At 36.4% G+C, this 23,475-nt stretch overlaps 1 protein-coding gene and 1 long non-coding RNA gene across 2 annotated transcripts in view; one reads left to right on the forward strand and one right to left on the reverse strand.

The window, feature by feature from the left end:
* Window positions 1-23,475, reverse strand: part of FGF14 (fibroblast growth factor 14) — a 774,907-nt gene that overhangs the window by 748,290 nt on the left and 3,142 nt on the right. The gene's annotated exons all lie outside the window — the stretch shown is intronic.
* On the forward strand, window positions 14,432-16,518 carry LOC141560772 (uncharacterized). Its single transcript, XR_012487810.1, has 2 exons — window positions 14,432-14,699; window positions 15,695-16,518. It is a non-coding gene; the product is annotated as an uncharacterized LOC141560772 (long non-coding RNA).

Below are 23,475 nucleotides of genomic sequence, written 5' to 3' on the forward strand. Positions count from 1 at the left end.
ATAAAATGCTTCAAACTTCCTAAAATGAGGGGCAGTAGTTGGTGCAGTGGATAGAGCACCAGCCCTGAAATCAGGAAGACCTAAGTTCAAATCTGATCCCAGACACTTAATATGTCCTATCTGTGTGTCCCTGGGCAAGTCACTTAACCCCAATTGCCTCAAGCAATAAATAAATAAAACTTCCTAAAATGGATACCTATTTTATCCAGCTTACACCCACTACACCTCTCTCCATTACCTTTAGAGTGATGCTCAAATTCTTTGAAGATAAATGTTCTATGACTTGTTGTGATACAAGACTGATAAACTTTAACACACCAGTGCAAATAACCCATATTACTATATAATGTGAAATTTACCAATTAAATAGGTAAGTCAATACACAATTTTAAAGTACCATTATACTTGTTTTAGGATGTTTGTCAATATACTATAGTGTCAGTTTATCTATTAAGTGTTTAAAGAAATAAAATATCATCCAGTGGGCTGTGAATAGAGACAAAAGGTGAAAATATTAAGATGAACTAGAGCATATGATAAAGTGCCAAAGTTGGAATCAGGAAAACCAGAGTTCACATTTTGTGACACCTTATAACATTATCATGATAAGCCTCAAGACACTATGTGAACTTTACCTACACCAAGCTATAGTCAGCATATAACCACATTGACAAATCACAGATCATTTTTCCATTGCAAGGAGGAAATATAATTAACTATAGAATGGTTCCTTTTGTGCCAAGAATTGTATTAATCATTTTTTAAAAACTCATTTAAAAATTCACAACAACCCTGAAAGATAGTTGCTATTATTAGCCACATTTTACAGTTGAGGAAACTGAATAAAACAGATGACTTGTCCAGTGCCATACTTTCAAGGGGGGAGCCCAGAAACTCTAAAACTCCTTGAAGGAGAGATTCTCCTTGAATCCTGGCCTCTCTAAAAGACCCCTACTGAAGGAAACAGGACAAACAACTTTATTCTGTTATCTAGATGGGGCTAGTTGAGTCCTGAGCTAGAGAATTCCAACCCTATTGAATTAAAAGGTTAGATCAGAGACTCATTCAATTCTATTCAAATTCCAGCTCACGCTGACCAGCCCCCATCAAGAGCAAACCCCAGGTTGTAGCCTTAAAATGAGCCAACTTGGGGCTCAATCCTTGCAGAGGACCTAACATGCCATGCTATGCCACGCCATGCCAAGGAAACCTCTGCCCACTGAAATGATATTCTCTTTCAGCGTTACCCTTTCTTTATCTTCACCTATTTTCCTAACAAGACTTTATATATGTCTGTCGGGATTTCTCTACTAGAAACTTTACTTCTCTGTCAGACCTTGTCATTAAGGAATTCAGTCTTTCTAGTCATGCATAGCAAAGGCTGACTTCCCAATGCCAATAATAAACTTCTTTTTACCAGTCCAGCTTTTAGGGTTTGTAAATTCCTTTACGAAGGACCTCTGTGCTGCCAGAAGGGGATTTCCACAACTCCCTGCCTTGTGCTGAATCCTAAGGGGATTTAGGGGAGCCAAACCTCTTCATCTGGTTCCCTGAAACCCGAACCTGCCACTAACCTCCCTGACCACCAGGAGCCCTAATCTCATTAATATTACTAATATCTAACTATGGATTTGAATTCAAGTTTTCCTGAACATTTCCAGGCCCACTGCACAACCAACTTCCTCATGGATATCATATCTCAACAGTACTTTCAAAGCAGAAATCAAAACTCTAAGGAAAATTCAAGACAATTTCAAAGGTGTCATTGAGACTTTTTTTTTTTTAAGAAAGTATTTCAATGTCCTTCCTTAATAGTGTAATTCTACTATTGACATTATTATTCCTGGGAATGAATTAGAGGACATAAAATGCAAAGCAAAGTACATATCATTTGCTTTTTTTTTATTTGCATTACTAAGACCTGTATGACATGAATATATTTTAAAACTGTCTAGAAAAAGGAATAAAAGCAATAAACTCAAGTGAAATCCTTAGACAAGTCTGACTCTACCTCCTGAACATTTCATTTTCTATGCTTTCTCACTCTAAACCTACTGAATGCTGAAAAAGAGACAACAAAAAAAAAGTTCTGAATAGCTCTTTTATAGCAGAAGCATATGTAAGGAAAAACTGTTGTTGCTTTTCTATAGAAAAATGAAAAGGAGAGTATAAGAAGTACTGGAGAGCCACCTAACACACATGCTCAGTTATCATTCCTGCTTATAAATGCCCATAAAGAAGCTTTCAGGTGGCTGCTTCTGACCACATTGCTAAAGGTCTCATACTTTGAGAAGAAGAATTTTATTATTGGCTATGATATTGGGAAAGTTGATAATTCAATGCGCACAAAACACCCCCACCCCCCTCACTTCTCTCCTTCCTGGCTGTGAATTGTATAAGAAGATTCTGAGCTAATTCCCAAGAATTGTGTCAGTGAAGGTTGGATTGGTTCTGTTCCACCCCCCCTGCCTTGACTTCCATGCAAACATGAGTCCTTGGAATCTAAAGTACATGTCTACTTAGGCAAACCTGAACCTGTTATTAGACTGCCTCTTTGTTGTGGATCTGTTGTGGTTTTGGTTTTTCTATCTTAAGAAATCAAGTGTTTGTCCTGAGAAGTGCCACAAGGACACTCTCAAGTCCTTTAGGAAGAACTTTGCAACTGATTGACCCAGACGGGAGACCCTGGCAAAGAACCCCTCAGCATAGTGTGCCAGCGTCAGAGAGAGTGCTGAGCTTTATGTACAAAACTGATGAGTTGTGTGTGCTGCACACAATTTTGGAGACTTCTCCACCCCAGATGTTCATACTAATTATTTCGTCTAACCAGCCAGTCAGTCAGAAGCACAGTGACTTCAAAAATGAAGACGACCAACCAACCAACCATCTAACCTGGGACAAACATGTCCTGGACTGGAGACCCCTTTCTGAGTTCAAGAGGTGGAGATAAATCATTTGGCTATAGCTCCATTATCCAGTGCTGCAGATGAGTCACCATAACTCCTCTAGTGGTCTTAGAATAAGATAGGCCCAGGCCTGGCTGGTTTACCAGCAGAACTATATCGGGAGTTGTTTGGGCTTACAGAGTTAAGGTGAAATGTAAAAAGCCTCAAACAATTTTTCAAACCCACTTATATTCTGAAGTTTAAGTATCAACCTTCCAACAGGTTTCTAACACTAATTATAAATTAATTCACTATATCCTATTTTGTTAATGCATTTTTGCAAGTACTTTTTAGATGCAGCATTATATGTATGTTGTGTTTTTGTGTGTAGAAATAAATCACCCTTCTCATACATGAATCATATTATATAATGATTTTTTATTTGTATTTCCCCTTTAAGGGGAAAATAAGGAAAATATTGCTGGGTTACTGGGATAGAACATTTAAGGGGCCAGGGTATGAAAACAGGGAGCCCAGATCCTTTTGATTAGAGACCAATTTTCCTAGAACTGAATCCAGCAAAATTAGGTCCAGAATAGGAAAAATCTTGAGCCCAGCAATAATTCTTCAGGGTTAGAAAGGTTTTGTTTCTTTTTTCTTTTTCTTTTTTTTTTTTTTCTTTTTTTTCTTTTTTTTTTTAGTTGCTGCTTCAGAAAGATATAACCAGAATCAATACTACATAAAAGAACATTTTCCAACACTTCTTGGGCAGCAAATGGAATCAAAAACTAGAAAAGATTTTAACCTATATGAGGGTAAAGGGAGTTGTGTATTGAATTATTAAAGAGTAAAAACAGAAAGAGAATACAGAAAGAATAAATACAGCATAACGCTGTGTTCAGATGGTAAGTGTCAGGGGATCCAAGTCAGTAAATAAGTATTTATTAAGTACTTAATTTTGATAATCTAGTTCCTCCCCTCAAAAAGCTAATACTCTAGAAAAGGGATGAGATGCAATTTTCCAAAATGTAAATCATTTTACATATTAGTAATTCCCTCCTCAACTAGATAACAAGGTCCTCTTCAGGGACTTAGAGAATATTATAATGCACAAAGAGTATTAGAGTTATAATATCCAAGAATTACATGAAATCTGAGAAGGAAGTCATTACAAAACACAGGGTAGGGAAAGGATGTGTATCAGGAAGAAATTCTAATGATATGAACCTTTCTGTTAACCTTCTGTTATTCTCTGGTTTTAGTCTAATAGCTAATGCCAGCTTGCATAGATACCATAGTGACAGACAACAATGAAACCAACTGAAGAATAGCTAGACTTTAAGATTTAATGCATTTTGCAATTCTATCATTGCTTTCTAGGTTATCTGTGAGCCTTATTTATTTTTGAGAAGTTTAAAATGATGGCTATTCAGAATGTTGACATGGCTTTGGATGAACCCAACACAAAACATTTTAGACTGACTAGTAAGCTTGACATAGATAGTCTATTTAAAACATATGATTTTATTTAGTTTTGAAATTTTACTCTGTAGAGCTTTAGGTTCTACAGTTTGGTTGAAAAATAGTTTAAAAATCATTGTAAAGTCATAAAACTGATTGGTAAAGATATTATAGGCTTTCTTATTTCAGAAATATTGGTTTCCAAATGCAAAAGCTATATTCTATTAATATTATTTGAATGGAACATATTTTGAAACCATTTTTCTTTCCGTTTAATGTCCCTTTGTGGAATGAACACTTCAAGTAAATATTCCTGATAGACCACAGATTGGGCAAAATCCATGGCAGTCTCAGCCTAGCAAAATATATTCATAATGACCAAAATATGTTCATAACTGCAAGAATTCCTTCTATAAAGTTTGTTCTCAAAACACAATTATACCATCATGGACCACTATACAAGTCAATATATAAAACATGTTAAATATATTTTAGCAAATATAGGAGCTCAATACACATAACCTTAAATTTACTTTAACAGAAATTTGAAGTCCCTTTGTACTTGGTTTAGAGTCTTTTCCTGCAGCATCAAGTCTGTAAGACAGTCTAGTTCAACTCCTTAGAATTTCAGCACATTCCAAAGGAGGAAGGGATTAAACCTTATTAATAATACTTAAAATAGCATTTTTAGAAATTTTAGAGCAATAAATGTCTTCCTGTGAATAAATGAATCAATATCAAAAAGAAAATGATCAAAGTCATCCTTAATATTTTATAGTTCTAACCAAAAAAGGAAGAAAAAACTTTCATGAATTACCTAAAGATAAAGTTTTTTTCCAAAACCCTGTTCCTCTTTTGGTAGCCGATTTAAAAGCAGCAAGATAATTCACAGAATGAAGCAGATGATCCCATTTCCCCACCCTCTCTCTCCCTTCTACATCTTGCTGCACCTCCACATCACAAGACACTGTTATTTTCAGTTTCAGAATTTTTTTTAAATTTTGTGATCTATTTGCTGCACTCTAAGTGTAACTATATTCTATCTTTGAGATCCATTTTTCCCAATATAATGTCTCTAATTATATCAGAAGCCAGCAGAAAAAAATTAGGAATTGTTTGGTTTTTTTTTTTTTAAATTTGCTTTGTAGACAAGTTTTCCATTTATAAAAGATACTTAAATTCTGTACAACATCACATTTTTTTTGAAGTAATTTTTCAACTATTTAGAAATACAACATATTCATGAAGCCTATGGTACTTTAGATTGATAGAGAACAGAAAAGAGTATAGAGTAAAATTCCTTAATTTCTCACTCCATCTTTGTCAGAAAGCAGGCAGGCAGGCAGGCTTTGGCACATGCCTAGTTCACCCTAAGATGGAGATGTTCCACTGGGAGACATCAGGCACTTGCTCTTGGGAGACAAGACTAACACAATGTAGATACATTCTGCACTAGCATACCAAGTGAGTAGTACCAGGCTCTTGCTAGTAGCTGAATAGTTTGGACTATCATCATCTCCAAATTACCTAAAGCACAGTCACTCTTTTTAGTGGTATTCATTCATTCACAGTGATGAGATTAGGGTTCCTTTTGGTCAGAGAGTTAGTGGCGGTTCTGGGTTCAGGGAAACAAAAGAAGAGGTTTGGCTTCCCTAAATAAATCCTCTTTAGGATTTGTGCAAAGTAGGGAGTTGTGAGAACCCCCTTCTGGAGGCCCAGAGATCCTTCATAAAGGAATTTACAAACCTGAATAGCTAGATTTGAAAAAGAAGTTTATTATTGGCATTGGGAAGTCAGCCTTTGCTATGCATGAATAGAAAGACTGAATTCCTTTGTGGCAAGGTCCCGGTAGAGAGATATAAAGTTTCTAGTGAAGGAGTCCTGGCAAAGAGATAATTTCTAGCAGAAAAATCCCGACAGAGAGGTATAAAGTGTTGTTAGGAGAATAAGTGAGAGTTAAGAGAAAGTAACGCTGAAAGAGAGTATCATTTCAGTGGGCAGAGGTTGCTGCTATGCCAGGAAGAGAAAAGTTCCTTGGGCTTATTAGGTCCTCTGCAAGGACTGAGCCCCAAGTTGTCTCATTTTATAATTGAGGCCTTGGTTACAAGTTGGGGTTTGTTCTTGATGGGGGCTAGTGCAACTTGAGCTGAAGTTTGAATAGAGAATCTTAAAATTGAAAGAGTGTTTCTCAACTAATCTCCAATTCAGTGGGGTTAGAATCTCCCAACTCTGCACTCAACTAGCCCCACCTAGATAACAGAATGAAGTTCTTTGTCCTGTTTCCCTCAGGCAGGGTTTTTATTATTGAGGGCAGGATTCAAGGAGAATCTCTCCTTCAAGGAGTTTTAGAGAGAGTTTTGGGGGTCCCCCCCTCGTCAATAGCACAGAGTGTCATGAGGTGAGTTAGACAGAGAAAGGATCCCTTGTCCTCAGGCTCTGTGGCCCACCCCGGTCTTTGATCTGTTTCATTCCCCTTTTTAGTTCTAGGTACAAGGAATGGAGTCCTGCAGGTAGGAGCTCAATATGAAGCTCAAATCTCCAGGCCAGATGTTGCAACTAGACCATGGGGAAAAGCCAGGAGAAAACAGAGGACAGCTCAGGGGAAGCAGGGGGTCTTCAGACATGGATTCTGGTGGAACTAATGCTAAAACTGAATTAAACTGTGAATTTAAGTTCTCTCATCATCCCAGAGAATGAGGTCATGTGTAAGGGATTATGTGCATGCACATCACTACCACCACCACCTGTCCACCACCATCACCGACTCCTTCAGGTGTTGGAAGGAAAATATTTCTTATTTTGAAGTAAATATTTCTTTAAAATTAATTCAATTATTTAGTTGTTAAATAGAAAAAAGATAATTAGATCCTATAAATTTTAATGAATGCCCTCAGTAGGGGCTTGAGCAAAGGTAGAAATGAAAGCCCCCTACATGCACACACACAACCACTTAGGATACTGAAGAACTTTGGAGAGGTGAAAATGTAATACAACTGAAAAGGGGGCAGGGCAAAGAATTATTGTTATATCTTGCTAGCTGTGACATAGGGGAAATTGCACAGGATTTAAAGTTAAAAGGTCCAGGGGTAAACCCTGATTGTGACACATACTAGTTGTATGACACTGGGAAAATCATTTATAAATTTCCTGAACCTCAATTTCCCCAACTTTAAGGTGCAGATCATATTTACATCACCAAATTTACAAAGTTAACAAGATAACATATGCCATGTGCTTAGTAAACTGTAAGAGTTCTGGCCATACATAAGTCAGGGAGCATCTATTGACATCTTACCATGTACCACTGTGCTAAATAAATAGTAGGACAGAATTATGAGAGAGAGAGAGAGAAAGAGAGAGAGAGAGAAGAGCAGAATGTGGGGGAGGGGGAGAAGCAACTGGAAGTTTCTGAAAGGAAATCAGTGAACCAAAGGAGTTCAGGAGAAGGCATCTGAGATATGTTCTAATCTCTCCTTCATTTAACTGTTCTTCAGATACTAGAAAGCAGAAACCATGTTTCCAGAGACTTCACTCTCCCAGCTAAACATGCATACTTCCTTCAGTTGATCTTCATAACACTGACTCAAGGCCCATCCTGGTTGTCCTCTGAAATGTCTCTAGCTTATCAATGTTGCTCTTAAACTTTAGCACCCAGAAATAAACACAATACTCTAGATTAGGTCCAACAAGGGCAGAACACAATGGCACTGAACCTCCCTCTTCTTAGATGCCCCTTTATGCAACCAAAATATCACATTAGCTTCATTATCTGCCAATTCACACTGACTCATACTGAGCCTGTAGTTTCCTAAAACACCCAATCATTTTTCAGAAATATTATTATCCAACCAAGTTGATTTTTTTTTGTATTTAAGAGCAAAACTTTACATTTTTCCTCTAATTTGAAGGAAGACCCTAATTTGGGTCTTTTTCTATTCACTCAATGTTCTGATACATCAAAACTATTTTGGAATGTGATACTCATTCTGGAATTAGATTCCTTCCAGCACCTGAACAAATAAATCACTGATAAAAAAATTAAGCAACAGAAGGTTGTAACAGAGATCACTTGGGTACTATATTAGAAACTTCTTATCAAATTAAGATTAAATCATTTAAACTTTTTCTTTGGGTAGAGACATACAACCAATTCCGAACCATACATTTAACCCTTTCATTTTTTATCTGAGATAACTAAATAACTTTCTTTAGATATTATAACACATATATGGAAAAACCTGATCTTCAAATTCGGTAGGATTTTTTTTCCTACTATACCATATTTTCAAAACCTACAAGATTCCATTTTACAAAACAGGGAAAAATAAATTCCAGTTCCATTTCTGCATATCAAGTTATTCAACATATTTTTGCTGGGGTCATAAAACCGTTAAAAATACTAATATAAATATACCTTCATTTTAGGTATAATCATTTGGAGTGTTTCCTCTGTGCTAATGTAGAATCATAGGAGCATAGATTTAGAAGTGGAAGAAACCTTAACAGGTCATTTAGTCCAGGGCTTCTCAAACTTTTCCCACTCATGACCCATTTTCACCCAAGAAATTTTTTGGTGACTCTGGATATACAAATATATAAAAATAAGTGTGCAAATCAAATATTTACTGATAATAAAAAAAGATTTTGTGACCTTCACATTCAGTCATGATACTCCATAGGGGTAGTGAATCACAGTTTAAGAAACTGAGAACTAGTCCAACCTATCTTACAGATGAAAAAGCTAACATGAAATATTTTGCTCAAGATCAACTAGGTAATTAAGATTTGAACTCAAAGCTTCTAACTCTCAATCCAATTCTCTTTCCACTACACCATTCTGGCTTCTATTTTGAAGAATTTAAAATATTTTAAAGAGAAGTATGTTGTGTCACAAAATGAACAGTATACTTTATTAAATAGAATTCATAGTGTTTATTTATACAAAACAATGTTCATCGTATATAATTATAATCAATATAGTGTCATCCAATCCATTCTTTCTGAAATAGCAGTGAATATTGTCATATCATTTAAACCTCCCCTTCTCACCAAGTTGTAATCAAATTCCTCCATAATGTCCCACAAAACTCCTCCTCTGGGAATATCACTTAAGTTCTGGAATTCAAACTTTAGAAGTATTCTCTGTCCCTGAGGCCCTTATATCTGATTAGATGGCTCTTCTCATACCTTTCTTTTAAGGATAGTGCTTATGGCCAGGCATCTCTTCATTTCTCGCCAGGCTAAAATCTGTACTCCTCCATTATGCCCCATGTAAACCTTCTCCCACCTCCTTTTCATCTTCCTTTTTATGTGTTACCTTTTCTCCATTAGCTTGTAAGATTTTTTGAGGACAGGGTCCTTCTTTTTATTCACAACTCTATTCCCAATACTTAGCACAAGATGGGCATATAGTAAATAGTAAATGTTTGCAAACTGATCTCCTTGGTCAAATTTATTTTAAATAACACAATTTAATACAGAAAACAAGCAGGTATCTCAAATTAAAATAAATGACACTTAGGGATGTCCCATCTTCCTCCAAGATAAAATGTATATCCATTTCTACCCTAAATTGTGCTGAGTATATGTTAATCATCGTTTCAAACTGCTTTTTTATCTATCACTATCCTCAATTTAATACACTAAAAAGTTCAAAATTTCTATAAGAACTTCAAACTCCAATGGTGATTTTGTATAAGTAACTTTTTAACAGGGGAGCAGTAATGTAAATGTTTTGACTCTTTGGTATGTATGAAAAGATGGAGCATCTAAACAAATCTCCAGGAAGAAGAAAGCATATTATGATAGAAAGGAGATTTTATTTAAAGTTTAAAAACCAAGGTTCAGATTTCAAGTCTTCATGAACTTGGGCAAGTTACTTAACCAAAGTACTAGGTCAAAGTTTCTTCTTTTGTAAAATGAGAGAGATGGACCAGATAATTTCCAGCATTCCTTAGTATAAAATTCTAAGATCTTTGAGTTGTATTAATGGCTCCAAAAGAGGGTAAAGGTACTTTGATTAAGTTTTTCAGTAGAGTGCTGAGTAGTAATAATAGACAAGCATTGGGAAAAAGTAGAGAATCATGTAAGTTTATACTTGTGGCTTCTGTTTCCTCATTCCTTACTCCCTTCTTCTCAGTCCTTTGCACTCTGGCTTTCAACCTTAATCCACTTCCAAAGTTACAACTGACTTTTAACTGCCAAATCTGATGTTCTTTTCAACCTGTAGCCTTCTTAAACTTTCTGCTTTATTGGACATAGCTGGATACGTGTTCCACTTTCAGACAGTGCTCTCTTGGTTCTGATCCTTTTCCTGGATCATCAGACATATTTGTGCCCAGTCTATATCAAATGATGCTCTTAGTCACTCTTTTCTTGAAGTGACTTCAACAGCCACCTTATGTTTAATTACTACCTCAAAGTGGCCGATTCTCAGATCTCTACATCTATTCCAAGTCCCTCAACTGAGTTCCTGACCTACATGTCTGTGGGACATTTTACCCTCCATGTCACAGAAACATTTCAGACTTATCATCTAACAAACTCATTGTCTTTATTTCCCAGTCCCCTCCCACTTCCAAACTTCCCTATTTCTGCTCAAGTACCACCTATGGTTGGGAACTTTTACCAACTTTAACATTGACTCCTCATTCTCTTTCACCCCTTATCAACCAGTCAGTAAATTCTGTGATTTTTATCTCCATCACCTCTCCTGCCTCTGACCATTCGAATTCTACAACCATCGATCGCCTTAGTTGAGGCCCTTACCATCTCTCAATTCAATTACCAAAATGACATCCCAATTTATCTCCCTGTGTCAAATGCCTCCCTTATTCCAATCTTTCCTCCACACCACTACCAAAATTATTTTTAAGGACAAATCTGACCATGTTATTTCCTTACTCAATAAACTTCACTGGTTTTCAGTTGTCCCTAAGGTTAAATATAAAATTCTCTGTTTAGCTTTTAAAGTCCTTTAGAATTTAGCTCTTATGAGCTCCTACCTCACTGTATATTATTCCCTTCTCAAATCCCGTGATGCAGTCAAATTTGCTCTTTCTGCTTTTCTGACAATACTCCAATTCCCATTACTGTGTCTTTGTTAGCCATTCTCCATCCTTGAAACATACTTCCTTCTAAATTCTACCTTACTGGATTCCTCTGTCCTTCAAAATGCAATTCACTACAGGGTATTCCAAAAGTTTCAGTACAGATTTATTCCTTATTTGCTTAAATAGACACTATATTTCTTTTGTATGTATGTGTATGTATAGTTGTTTCTCCTCTACTAAAATATAAGTTTGAAAGCAGACACTTTTGATTCTTTTTATTTGCTTCACAGCCCAGTATAGTCCTTGGGCACATAGAAGACAGTTAATAAATACTTCTTGATGGAAACAATAAAAAAAACAGATTAGATTCCATCTTTGCCATTTGTAGCATTGACAACCTCATTTTCAATTCCAAGAAAGAATGCTATTAGAAAATCCCTTAAAACTGCATCTTGTAATATTGTAGCTTATATTTTTAAGGAAGATGCGATGTGGACATTGAAAAGGAGGCATATTGTGAGTATCATTTGTAATCTTCATCAATAATAAAATGTTAGTAAGGCTTTGATGCCAGCTATTGAGAGCCTGAGAAGAAGGGAAACAGTGCTTTTTCTCTGCTTTAGAATCGCAACACCTGGTGCAGAAGAGGAAGATAGCTGAAGAAGAGAAGTTTTAGGCTTTGAGATAAATGGCTGTGTTTAAACACCTACAATTAGAGGATATTATTTTTGTTTTAGGACTTAGCTTTCTTTTCTCATTTTTTTTTAAATAGCACAGTAGAGCATACCATGTGCTATTCACAGGAAGTAAAAAGAATAGAGACTGCAATCTCTTCCAAACTGAACTTTATTTGGGAGGCAACATTATAGAATAGGTTACCACACAGTTCAATGATCCACTGTAATTGTGGAGACAACAAAATGTTATAGAGGAGGGGAAAGACATTTTAATTATTACTAGATTGATTTTTCTCTAAACAGGTGCACACTTAGAAATGTAAATTCAATAAAGTTCACACTTCCTCCTCTTTTCTTATCAGATCTGAATAGTTCATCTGAAAATTTGCTTTTTAATTATACCACTTGACACCTCAAAATGAACAAAAAGGATCGAGTACAAAAGCATGCTTTTTGACTTAGAACCATACATAAATCACAAAAATATTTTATTGTCTCACCGTATTTGGCTTATAGCATTTTCATTCACCCTTATGTCTTTTAAGGCTTGAAATAAAGTTAACATTTCCTGATAAAGTTATTGAAAGGAGTGCTCACATTATGAAGCTATAAGGAGAATACATGTAATTTTTAAAAATTTAGAGCAAGTCCTCACTAGCTACTTTACCTATTCATATTCAGCAAAGATAGAGACATTTATTTGGGGGTTCAGGGTAGGGAGAGAGAAGAGGAATGTTTTTGCAGATAGGCAAAGAACAATGGGTCAACGTAATGATTAAATCTAAAAATGGAAAGATAGTGCAAGTAAAGAATAGAAAGAGACAAAGCAAAGATTCTCAGAAGTTTTATTTGCTAATATGATCACAAAGACAATAAGGACACATTAAGTGGATATTTACTTATAGATAGCTTGGAGACATAATAAATAGAAAGCAACATCTGAGGCATAGGAAAGCTTTCTGCTATAGCACCAAAGACAGCATAGTAAGACAGTTCTTGGTTGTATAGCCAGTAAAACATTTGTTTTTTCAACTATCAACAAACTTTCTCCCCTGACTGCAATTTGCAAATCTGTCACAAAGAAATAAAAAAAGGGTACTAAGGGTTCATTTCACTTGTTCCAAAATAAGGCTAGTTAAATTGCTTTCAAAACTAAGAATAAATAAAGGTAGTCTTTGGGGGCACCTATCTTTGGTTTCTCTATCCCAACTCAAACATGTTTTCTAACTTAAAGCTATACTTAATTCTTAGCCTTTCTCCTCCATACTCTTTAAGGATCATAGAGACTTGTTAATCCATTGAGTAGATAGATCTCTTTAGAGAACTACTACCCCTGAATTCCTATCATTTCAAATCTTTGAAATGACAATTCAGTCATAAAGACGATGCTTTGACAATCCTGTCCTTCCCCCTCTGAGTGGCAACACTGATGGTAGGATGTTGCCTCAAGATTCTCTAGGCTCAAAGTCGATTTTTACTTTCTGTAAAAGATTTGTGTTAAAAATTTAAATGACCTGGCTTAATACAATATAGAGAAAGTAAGGAATATGCCACTGGGCCACACAATCCTTTTTGTTCAGTCATGGGTGGTAAATTATGAAATTAATGAGTGGGCACGTCATCCCTTGGAGGAAGAAATGTTAAAACTTTCCAGAATATTTGCCAAGAAAATTCCAAATGGGGTCAAGAAGAGTCGGACACAAGTCACCATGCGCTTAGTCCCAAAATGTTCTGGTTAGACTTGATGCAATTCTATCACATTAAGGGTCTAGGTAAGGCTTTTTGTGAAAGACGGTGAAGGGTAGGAGTGCCGAATGGCAATGGTGTTTTATACTATGTATCTATCTACAATTCTAGAACAACAAATAACCAACTACAGGGAATATCCTCCCCCCCCCCCCCCCCCCCCCCCGTTTCTTACCCTAAATGCCAACACGAGGGCATTAACTAAATCTTTTTTTTTTTAATTTTTAAATTTTACTTTTTTTTTTTTTGGCATTAACTAAATCTTAAGATTTGTTTTTGTTTTGTTTTTCATTCATTCCAAATAATATTTATAATAGGTATTTTAAGTTTGTTTTTTTTTAAGCAACCAAAAAATAAAACTAACATGCAGTCACACAAGACAGGAGGAAGAGAGCGTTTGCTAATGGATTACTTTAAACTATCCGGGAGCGGGACAGAACTTCAGGGTACCTAAACCAAGGAGCCAGGCCGGGTCCTAAATGCCAGGGTACAAAGAAGGCAAAAATAGTGCCTGAACTCAGGGAGCTCACAATCTAACAAGTGACGCTAAGTGCACGTGACAAGTACGTTTGTCTCGTACTGGATAAATTGACAACAATCACTGAATCTTTAAGGCATTAGCTACAAGAAGGACCCGGAACGGTCTCGAGAGTTCTCGAACACTTCCTGACAGAAAGACGGAGGTCCAAGCCTTCCGAAAGCCCTGAGCCCTTCGGCAGTTTCTTGACTAACTTCTCCTCTCTCCTCGCCCCTAGAATTCCTACCTTTCCCTTTTTAAAGTCCTGCTCTGTAGGGAGTGAGATCAGATTTGTCCTGCTGCCCCAAGAAAGCGGGGCCGGACCCCCAGAAACTGGAAGTCTATTTAACAACCAGCTCCGGTAAGAACAGTCTCAGAATAGGGCGGGCGGACAGGAGGGCGGGGCTTGCGGGTTGATCGGGGGCGAGGCGATCCCGGGATCTCGGCCGCCTCGGCGGGCTTCCAGTCCAAGCAACATCAAAGGACCACGCGCCTCACAACTCCCAAGGACTCCCCGCAGCTCGAGCTGCCAGCTCTCCCCTCCGGGTCCGCCTGGAGCCCGAGATGAGGACCTCGGCTGCGGCTCCTCCGGCGCTTCCGGCCCGCGCTGTTTCCATAGCAACCGAAGCGCCCCAGCCCGCGAGGTCCTAGGAGAGAAGCGCCACTCTAGGTCGGCTCTTCGATAGGGTCAAGGGTCATCTCTGTAGCAACGAAAACTTCTTGCGCTACGGCGGCTCCAACAGGCCGCTTCCGCCGCATTGCGTAGCGGGTCCCCTTCCTCAACTGAGGTCCCAGGGCTTCTGCTTCGCTTAGGTTACCAGACCCCAGCCCCTTTCCCCGTTCCGGCCTGGTGAGGGGAGACGGTGATTGTTAACCTTCCTATAGCTGCTCCGCTCCCTGGACCACCAGGCTGTACTCGGAGCGAAGTTAGTTGAGTCCCACTGCTCTCGGGACTCAGGCGCGAAAAAAGTCTCTCCCAGCATCACCTATATCCCAGAGGGGGACACTGAGGGCTGGCGAGGGGCACTTATTTGCCCAAGGTCACACAGGTGGTTTGGGTTACAGAATTGGGACTTGCACCCAGGTTTTCTAACCCTAAATCCTGTGCTTTGTAGCGAGTCACGTGTCTCACTTCCCTGAGCTACCGGGGGTCAAGGATACCCCCAGCCGGAGCAGTTTGTGACTATTAGCACGACCCCCACCAGCACAGACCCTTCAGCCCTCGACGATGTTTTTGGAAAGCTTTCCATTCTACCGACCTTGTGAGAAATGATCAAAATTAATAATCACGGCATTTATTGAGCGCTTGGAAATTTAAAAGAATCTTTCTTTCTTTTTTTTTTTTTTTTTTCCTAGCAACAATCCTGGCAGAGAGATGTTATTTCCCTCATTTTGCAGAAGCCAAAGCCAGGGTGACACAGCTAGTAAGCATCTTGCCCGGCCCAACAGACTCCCCCAGCAGCCTCTTCTAGAAATCAGGCAGTTTCTGTCAACAACTTTCCAGCCCTATCCCCGCCCCCAATCCGTCCTTTCCCCCTTTTAAGTCAGGCCCTCATCTCTTCTTGTCTCCTCTCACCATAGCCTCCTGAATGGCCTCCTGCCTCCAGTCCTATCCCATTAATAGTGATAAACTAAACTGGTTCTGTTATTCCCATTTCTAGCATTCTCTTCCCTCTCTCTCCTCCTTGGTGGTTCTCTCCATCCTCTTCTTTCTCTCTCCTCTTCCTCTCCTCTTCCTCTACTCCACTCTTCCCACTTACCAACAGAATGAAGTATAAACTGCTACTCTCTAAGATCTGGCCCCAACATGCTTTTCCCAACTTCACCCCATGTTACTGCCACTCAGGAACACTATCTTTTTATCCAGTCCAGGAAGAATGTCAAATGCCTATTTTGGGCCCAAGGCACATAATTGGCAATATGGAAATAGACAACATGAAAAACCCCGGAGCCTCAAGAAGCTTATATTCTATTGAGGAATAAAAGTAAACTCATATACAAATATATCCTTTCAAGAAGAAGACAGAAGTTTTTACAAAGAAGGTGGCACATGATCATCTTAGCCTGGAAGACGGCTAGAATTATAAGCAGAAAAGATAAGAAATGAAGGGGCCCTCGTCATGTTTGTGCATCTTTGCTTACAGTTTCTACTGCTTGGAATAAAGTGGTCCCTTCCCCAGCAACAACTTTCAAAGGATTTTCCTCCTTTCAAGGCCCAATTCAAGTGTCACTTCCTCCATGGATCTTTCCCTAACCAATGGTTATTTCCCTCCAAGTTAAAGTGATCTTCTCATTTTTCTTCTTTATTTTTATTCTCTCTTGCATGTGTGAGGGATAGGAATTCCCTCCATGTCTTTCCTTTTTTATTAGATTATAAGCTCCTTGAGAGCAATCTCTTTTATTACCTCTAAACAACCAGACCAGCACAGATCCTCACAACATAGGGGTTTAATAAGTGTTTCCTACTTGAATTGGAAAGATGACTAGAAAACTGGTACTGGACTTAAGATCCTCTAATGAGATTAAGACTGCCCCTCCCTTTAAAGTCATTCTAGAAAAAGAGAAAGCAGAAAAGTAAGAGAAAGGAGAAAGATACAGAAAGAAGGAAGCAAGGGAGATAGAAAGAAAGAAAAGGAAAAAAAAAGAAAGGAGAGAAGGAAAAAGAAAGAAGGAAGGAAAGAAAGGGAGAAGGAAGGGGGAAGGGAGGAAGAAAAGAAAAAGAACCAGAAGTAGCATAGCAATGTCACCTGAAGTGCAGAAAGTCATATGGTTTAAAGTTTTGCCTTTTTTAAAAAATGGCTTAAAGACTAAAAAAAAGTTAATTTCAAGGCACAGTGGGACCTCAAGGAAAACAACAGGCAACAGAGGTTAGAAATAATGATAAATGCTATCGTTGTCTATATCCTTACTGAAAGGGATTCTATAAAGAAGAGAAAAAAATGGTCATTCCAGTATCTTAGAAATACTTATGGAAAGAAAATTAAGGAATAGAGCATGTGGCTCAATTTTCTCCAGGACATACAAGTACACTAAATGGTAACCTAGTGATTTATAAAGTTCATAAATTTATTTTAGTGCTATTATAAAATGAAATGAGAGGGGAAAAATTAATTCAGTATATAAGGTGGATTTGTACTTTTTAAGGTAGCTTGAAAGAGTGAGGGGGCACTATGTAGAGTTGATAGGTGGCTCAAGATGAGGAAAACATGGGTTCAAGTACCACATATATTTTCTGTGTCCTTAAACAAGTTATTCTTTCTCAGTAATGTGTATAACTGTTTGACTATGAGTTACAGAAAAGTATTGGTAGAGAGCTTTCTCATCAGGAATTCTCTGTATCATTGAAGTCAAGGTATAGTCTCTAAACCTGCCTTTGCTAGGGCATACATAATGAGGGGGAAAATATATACATGTACATATATATATATATATGTACATATATATATACACACATATACATATACACACACACACTCTCTTCTCTCTTTTAATAATACTTATGCAAATAATTTCCAAATACTTTTGATTCTTCCTCTGTAGGAACTTCCTTACCTTTCTACTGCCCCCTTGTCATTGCCACTATCTCATTACCTCTCACCTAACTATGGATTAATTCTCTAACTTCTAATTTGGGCCTATAGTTTTCTGCCTCTGCAATCCACTCCTCATTTTGTCCCAGCAATTTTTATAACTGACTATTGTGATCACATTATTTCCTCTCAAAAGCCATCAATATTTTCCCATTACTTAACAAATAATTCTTTAGTATGATCTCCAGGTTTTCTCCACTGTCAGCTTCCACTGTCCTTTTCCAACAGTGTCCCATATTACTTCTCCTATATTCCAGCCAAACAAAGGCACTTACTCTTCCCTAGTGTGTCCTTTTCCATCATCATGCCTTTGTTCATACTATTCTCCCATATTAGGTAGGTATTCTCCCATACCTAAAACAGTCTACTCTTATATTTTTCCTGTTAAAATATTTGACTTTGTAGACTCAGTTCAAGGATCCCCTCCTCCATGAAGGTTTCCCTAATCTCTGAGTTTGATATATTCTCTCCTTTCTCAAGTCTCTTTGCTTTGTTCGAATTTGTATCTAGCTGTTTGCATGGCTCCCCCCTCCACTTCATAGACTGTGAGCTCCTAGAGGGCAGGGGAATCCTCTATATTTATATCCTTAGCACTTAGGCCAATGCCTGGCATTTTATAGGTACTTAACAAGCTCTTCTATACACTTATCATATTCTAAGTTATATTTTAGTTCTGAGTGTTATTTCTCAATCTTATTCCTCCCAAATATAAGGAAATGTTCATATGTTTTATAAGATAATACTAGCTACCATTTATACAGTGCATAGAAGGTTTTGGGTTACTTGAGAGCAAAGACTGTGCTCTCATCATCATCATCAATAAGCATTAATCTTAATACTTTCAATATTCCAGGAACTATGTTAAGTATGAAGATTCAGAGATAAAAAGGCAAAAACAATCCCTATCACAAAAATACAGTCTAATGAGGGAGAATAGATGCAAACAACTATTTACATACAAGATGCATGTAGAATAAATAATATGTGATCTCACAGGAAGGCACTAGTAGTGAGGGGAAATTGAAAAAAGTATTTTTGAAAGATGAGATTTGAACTAAGTCTTAAAGGAAGCCTGGAAAACTAGGAGAGAGAGGTGAAGAGAAAGGCCTTGTTTCATTCATGTGTCTCCCGAACCTAGCACAGATCATAGTTCATAATAGATACTTATATTTATTGAATTAAATTCAATCAAATAAAATGAAAGACGCAATGAAACATCAGTCATTAATAAGCTCTATAACTGAAAAAAGATTAGAATTAAAACTTTCAGTAATCAGAATGATTTTTACAAACTTTGTTCTATTAGACAATTAAAAACAGGCTTATACCTACAAATAACCAACTATGGAAAGAATGAATGAAAGTGAAATATATGCTACTTTCATTAAACCTTGACATAAATAGGAAGGTTATGCTAGTTATAGTTCTAAAATTAATACATCTGAGAAAAACACATGACTTTTAACTATCTAATGAAAAAAGTAAGCACTTAGCATAAATATTTGCACAAATAAGTATTTGTCAAATGAATAGATACTGTTCCTAGACAAAAATGTGAAGGTTATACTATAGTCCTAAAATTCATAGATCTGGGAAAAACATATGACTGTCTAATTGTTTTGACTGTCTAATAAAGTAAGCACTTAGAGTAAATATCTGCTCAAAAAAGTATTTATTGAATTGATGGATAATATCCATAATAGGAGAGACTAAAGTCTGTGATTCTGGTGAATCAAACATAAATATGAAGATTACACTAGATACTGTCCTAAAATTCATAGGTCTGAAAAAAAATATGACTTTTAACTATCTAATGAAAAAAGTAAGCATTTAGCATAAATATTTGCACAACTATTTGTAGAATGGATGGATAATTATTGATAGGTAATATATGTACACAATTCAATATACCTGGAAACTAGGTGAATTTGTTGAGTGTGCTTCCTTTCTATGATCTGGAAGACCTAAGTTCAAATCCAGTTCCACATACTAATTAACTTTGTGACTAAACAGGTGACAACCTATCTGCATCAGTTTTCACAACTATAAAATGGGGATAATAGCACTTATTCTGGGGTTGTTATGAGGATCAAATGAGTTATTTATAAAGTTCTTTATAAACCTCATAGCACTATATAAATGGTAGCAATTATTATTATCTTACAAAACAGATGAACATTTCCTTATATTTGAGAGGGTCTTAGAAATCAGTTCAATATTCAAGATATAGAAGATTGGGGTCTTTGTCTTCTTGCCAAAGAAGAGAATCACTCTCCTGCTGCTAGAGTTATATAGTCACAAACATCAGAACTTTGTTGTTCCCTTTAAAAAGCAAGGCACAATGGCATATGTAATAGAACCTGTAAATGCAATAGGAAGATATATTTTGCCAAGTGCCTAGATACATGCCGTGGCTATAATATTTTGTTCAACCATGCACAAGATTTCAAATAGAAACTGAATGCTTGGCCATCGTCATAGAGCCTCTTTAGTGAATTGGATGTGTCAGGAGGGATTTTTTCCTAATCCATTCTCTGTCCAGAATGTGGAAGATTAAGTTGGGTGTTTGCTAAAGAAGGTAATATAATGAAACAACTTAGAAGATTTAATTATGGAATTCCTGTTATTCATATGTATGTAGAACTTTAATGTTTACAGAAGGAACATATTCTTCATAACAGCCCTATGAGATAAGCAGTACTGGTATTACCATTCCCATTTTACAGATGAGGAAATTGAAATTTAAGAGAATGGTCTACCCATAGCCACAGAGATAATCACAACAGGGACTAACCCTAACCTTTCTCTCCAATTTCCAAATCCAGTGTTCTTTCCATAATAACCCACTGCCTTTTACATATAACAATTCAAACACTAGAATGGTTTACCCTTTAACTGTAAAGTAGTACTCCAGTTTTGAAGTATTTACATAGGGAGAAAGTTTATGATTCTGTTCAAGTAAAATTTATTATCGATAGAAGTGCAAGAAACAGTGCTGTCCTTACTGAATGTACAAAGAAACTTCCTGAAAATGTTCATCTAATAAATAGGTGCTAAAACATGGAAGACTTTATTTGAAAATTTGTGAGAGAATGATTCAACATGAAAACACATAAAACACAACTTCAGATAGCTTCAGCATGTTGTGAAAAAAAATACAACAAACTCAATTAAGAACATGTTCTAAGATGAATCAGGCAAGATATTGATATGGGCAAAATCATCTTCATTGTTAAAACTAAAACTTTATTATCATGTCTTGCATTTCATAGTTGTTCATTTATATATTATAAGAAATTCACTGTTCTGGGAAAGTGGCTTGATTTTACGACTAATCTTTGATTATATATTTAAGGGTTCCTTTGGAAATGATGCTAAAAGACAATTGGTATTTCTGTTGCTCAACTCCCAGGATAGAGTTTTTGGCCTGTCCTCAAATCTGCAACTTGAAAATTTTCACAATCTGGGTTAGATCAATCTTAATTCTCTATAGTTAGAGAAGTTGGTTTTTTGTTTTTGTTTTTACTCAGTCTGATTCTATAAGAAGCCATAGTTTGTGCCAATGCAAGGAAATAACAGGGACTAAAAAACCTTCTATGCACCTTCTTGTTTGCATATTTGGTATATTAATTCAAAATGTAATAAACCTGAATGAAACGCCAGTATATTTTACAGATAACTTCAAAATGAGCTGAAGAACAGGTGCTTCTTTTACTCAAGGCAGCTAAGATTGAAGAGTGAGGCAAGTGCTGAAGTCAGGGTATTACCACTTTCTATTGATAGCAAAGGAAACAGGAAGTGATAGGTGCACATGGCCACCTTGTTTGAATTAATGTGACAGAGAGAAAAGACAAACAGGGCAAGAGAAATTCTGAAGGTCTACCAGTACTTATCTGAGCTGCAATTAGGACAAGTACTTCCTACTTCTCCCCCAAGAGATATCTTTTCTTAGTGCTTTGTAAATAGTGTCTTTGTTTATCTTTTTCACTCAGAATCAACTTCAAATACTAGTTTTATTATTTCAAAAGCTTACTGAGCCTCCCAACTGGCCCCTGGTTTGAGGTTGTGTGGGGGTTTGTTTTTTTATATTCAATGTCAATGTGAATGTCAGTGACATTACTCAAATACTTATCTTTTCAGTCTAATATTTCTTTTTTGTTTTTTTGACTCTTTATTAATTTTCTCCGAGTTCTTTACTCAGAGTCATGACCTAGATAATGAGTTTAGTCAATCTACTTTATTAGGACAAAATGTGATTTAAGAAACTTAGGCCTATTGGACAAAAAGAAAAGTCTAAACAAAACAAAAAGTCTAAACCCTCATACTTCCCTTTTGAGGATTTGCTAAAAATTCAGTGTTTCTGTAAAATCTTATGAAACTAAAGCTAAGCTTATTCTTAAACAGAAAATTATTTGCTAGGAAAAGGGGAATATTTAAAATATATACTTCATTTCTTAGACAATTGTGATTTGCAGAAGTTCATATAGATACCAGTGATCTTGGTTTCAAACATAGTTTCCTTTTGAGCTACTATAAAAAGTGAATCATGATTTAAATAGTCTTAATCCTATGGTAAAGATGTATTATAAAATGGATTCAAATTCTGAGATTTATTACACATGAAAATAAAAAAGATATTTCAATTAAAACTCATTTATGCTGATTCCTATAATAAAACATCAGATAATGACTGCTTCTTTTCCTAAGTATGTGGCAATAATATTGCAGTATTCAGATCCTAAACTTCTTAAAAGTTTTAACAAAGTCAAGAACCATGGAGTTTAAATGACAAAAAATACACTAAGCAAAACCCAAAGGCTGGGAAAGTAAGATTTTATGTAATGTTATCTTTCCATTATAACATCATAAGAACAACATTATATCAAATTTCCTAATGCAGTAATATCATTTGGCAGTATTCTGCTTAGCTTCATTAAAATCTTAATGTAATTGTTGTTCTTTATTTAAAAAAAAAAAAACATGATAGTGTTCAGTCTGTTTTTTTGTTTTGTTTTGTTTTGTTTTGTTTTGTTTTTGTTTTTGTTTTTTTTTTGCTTTACCTGCTAAGGGGATTTGGGTCTCTGTTTTATTTTAATTAATCAATTAGCTTGTTAGCTGAAGTACTTTCTTGGAGTCAGAAACCTACAACTTATTTCAGACTTACTAGCAAATGTATAATGAAATTTATCATGTAGTAACAGAAAAGGATTGACGAGAAAGAACTTTTAGAGGGTGAAATGGTATGTCATAGAGATGAACAACAACAGCAACAACAACAAAAAAAACACTGCAAGTCCCTTAGACTAGTCATATTGTTATTCATCATATTAGAATACTTGATGTTGACCATACTTTGAATCACACATAACTGTATTAACATTCATTAGCTGCAAAATAAAGAACTCCAAGAGTAATTTATCATTTGTGTGATACTTTCCAAACACCAACGGTAAAATATCAAGAGACAGAGGTGGGTGGGGTGGGGAGAAGTGTGAAGGAAAAAATTTTTTTTGAATTATGTTTATGGAAAGTTTTTTCCTCAAAATT

This window comes from Sminthopsis crassicaudata, chromosome 3, assembly GCF_048593235.1.
Source record: "Sminthopsis crassicaudata isolate SCR6 chromosome 3, ASM4859323v1, whole genome shotgun sequence".
Classification (NCBI taxonomy): domain Eukaryota; kingdom Metazoa; phylum Chordata; class Mammalia; order Dasyuromorphia; family Dasyuridae; genus Sminthopsis; species Sminthopsis crassicaudata.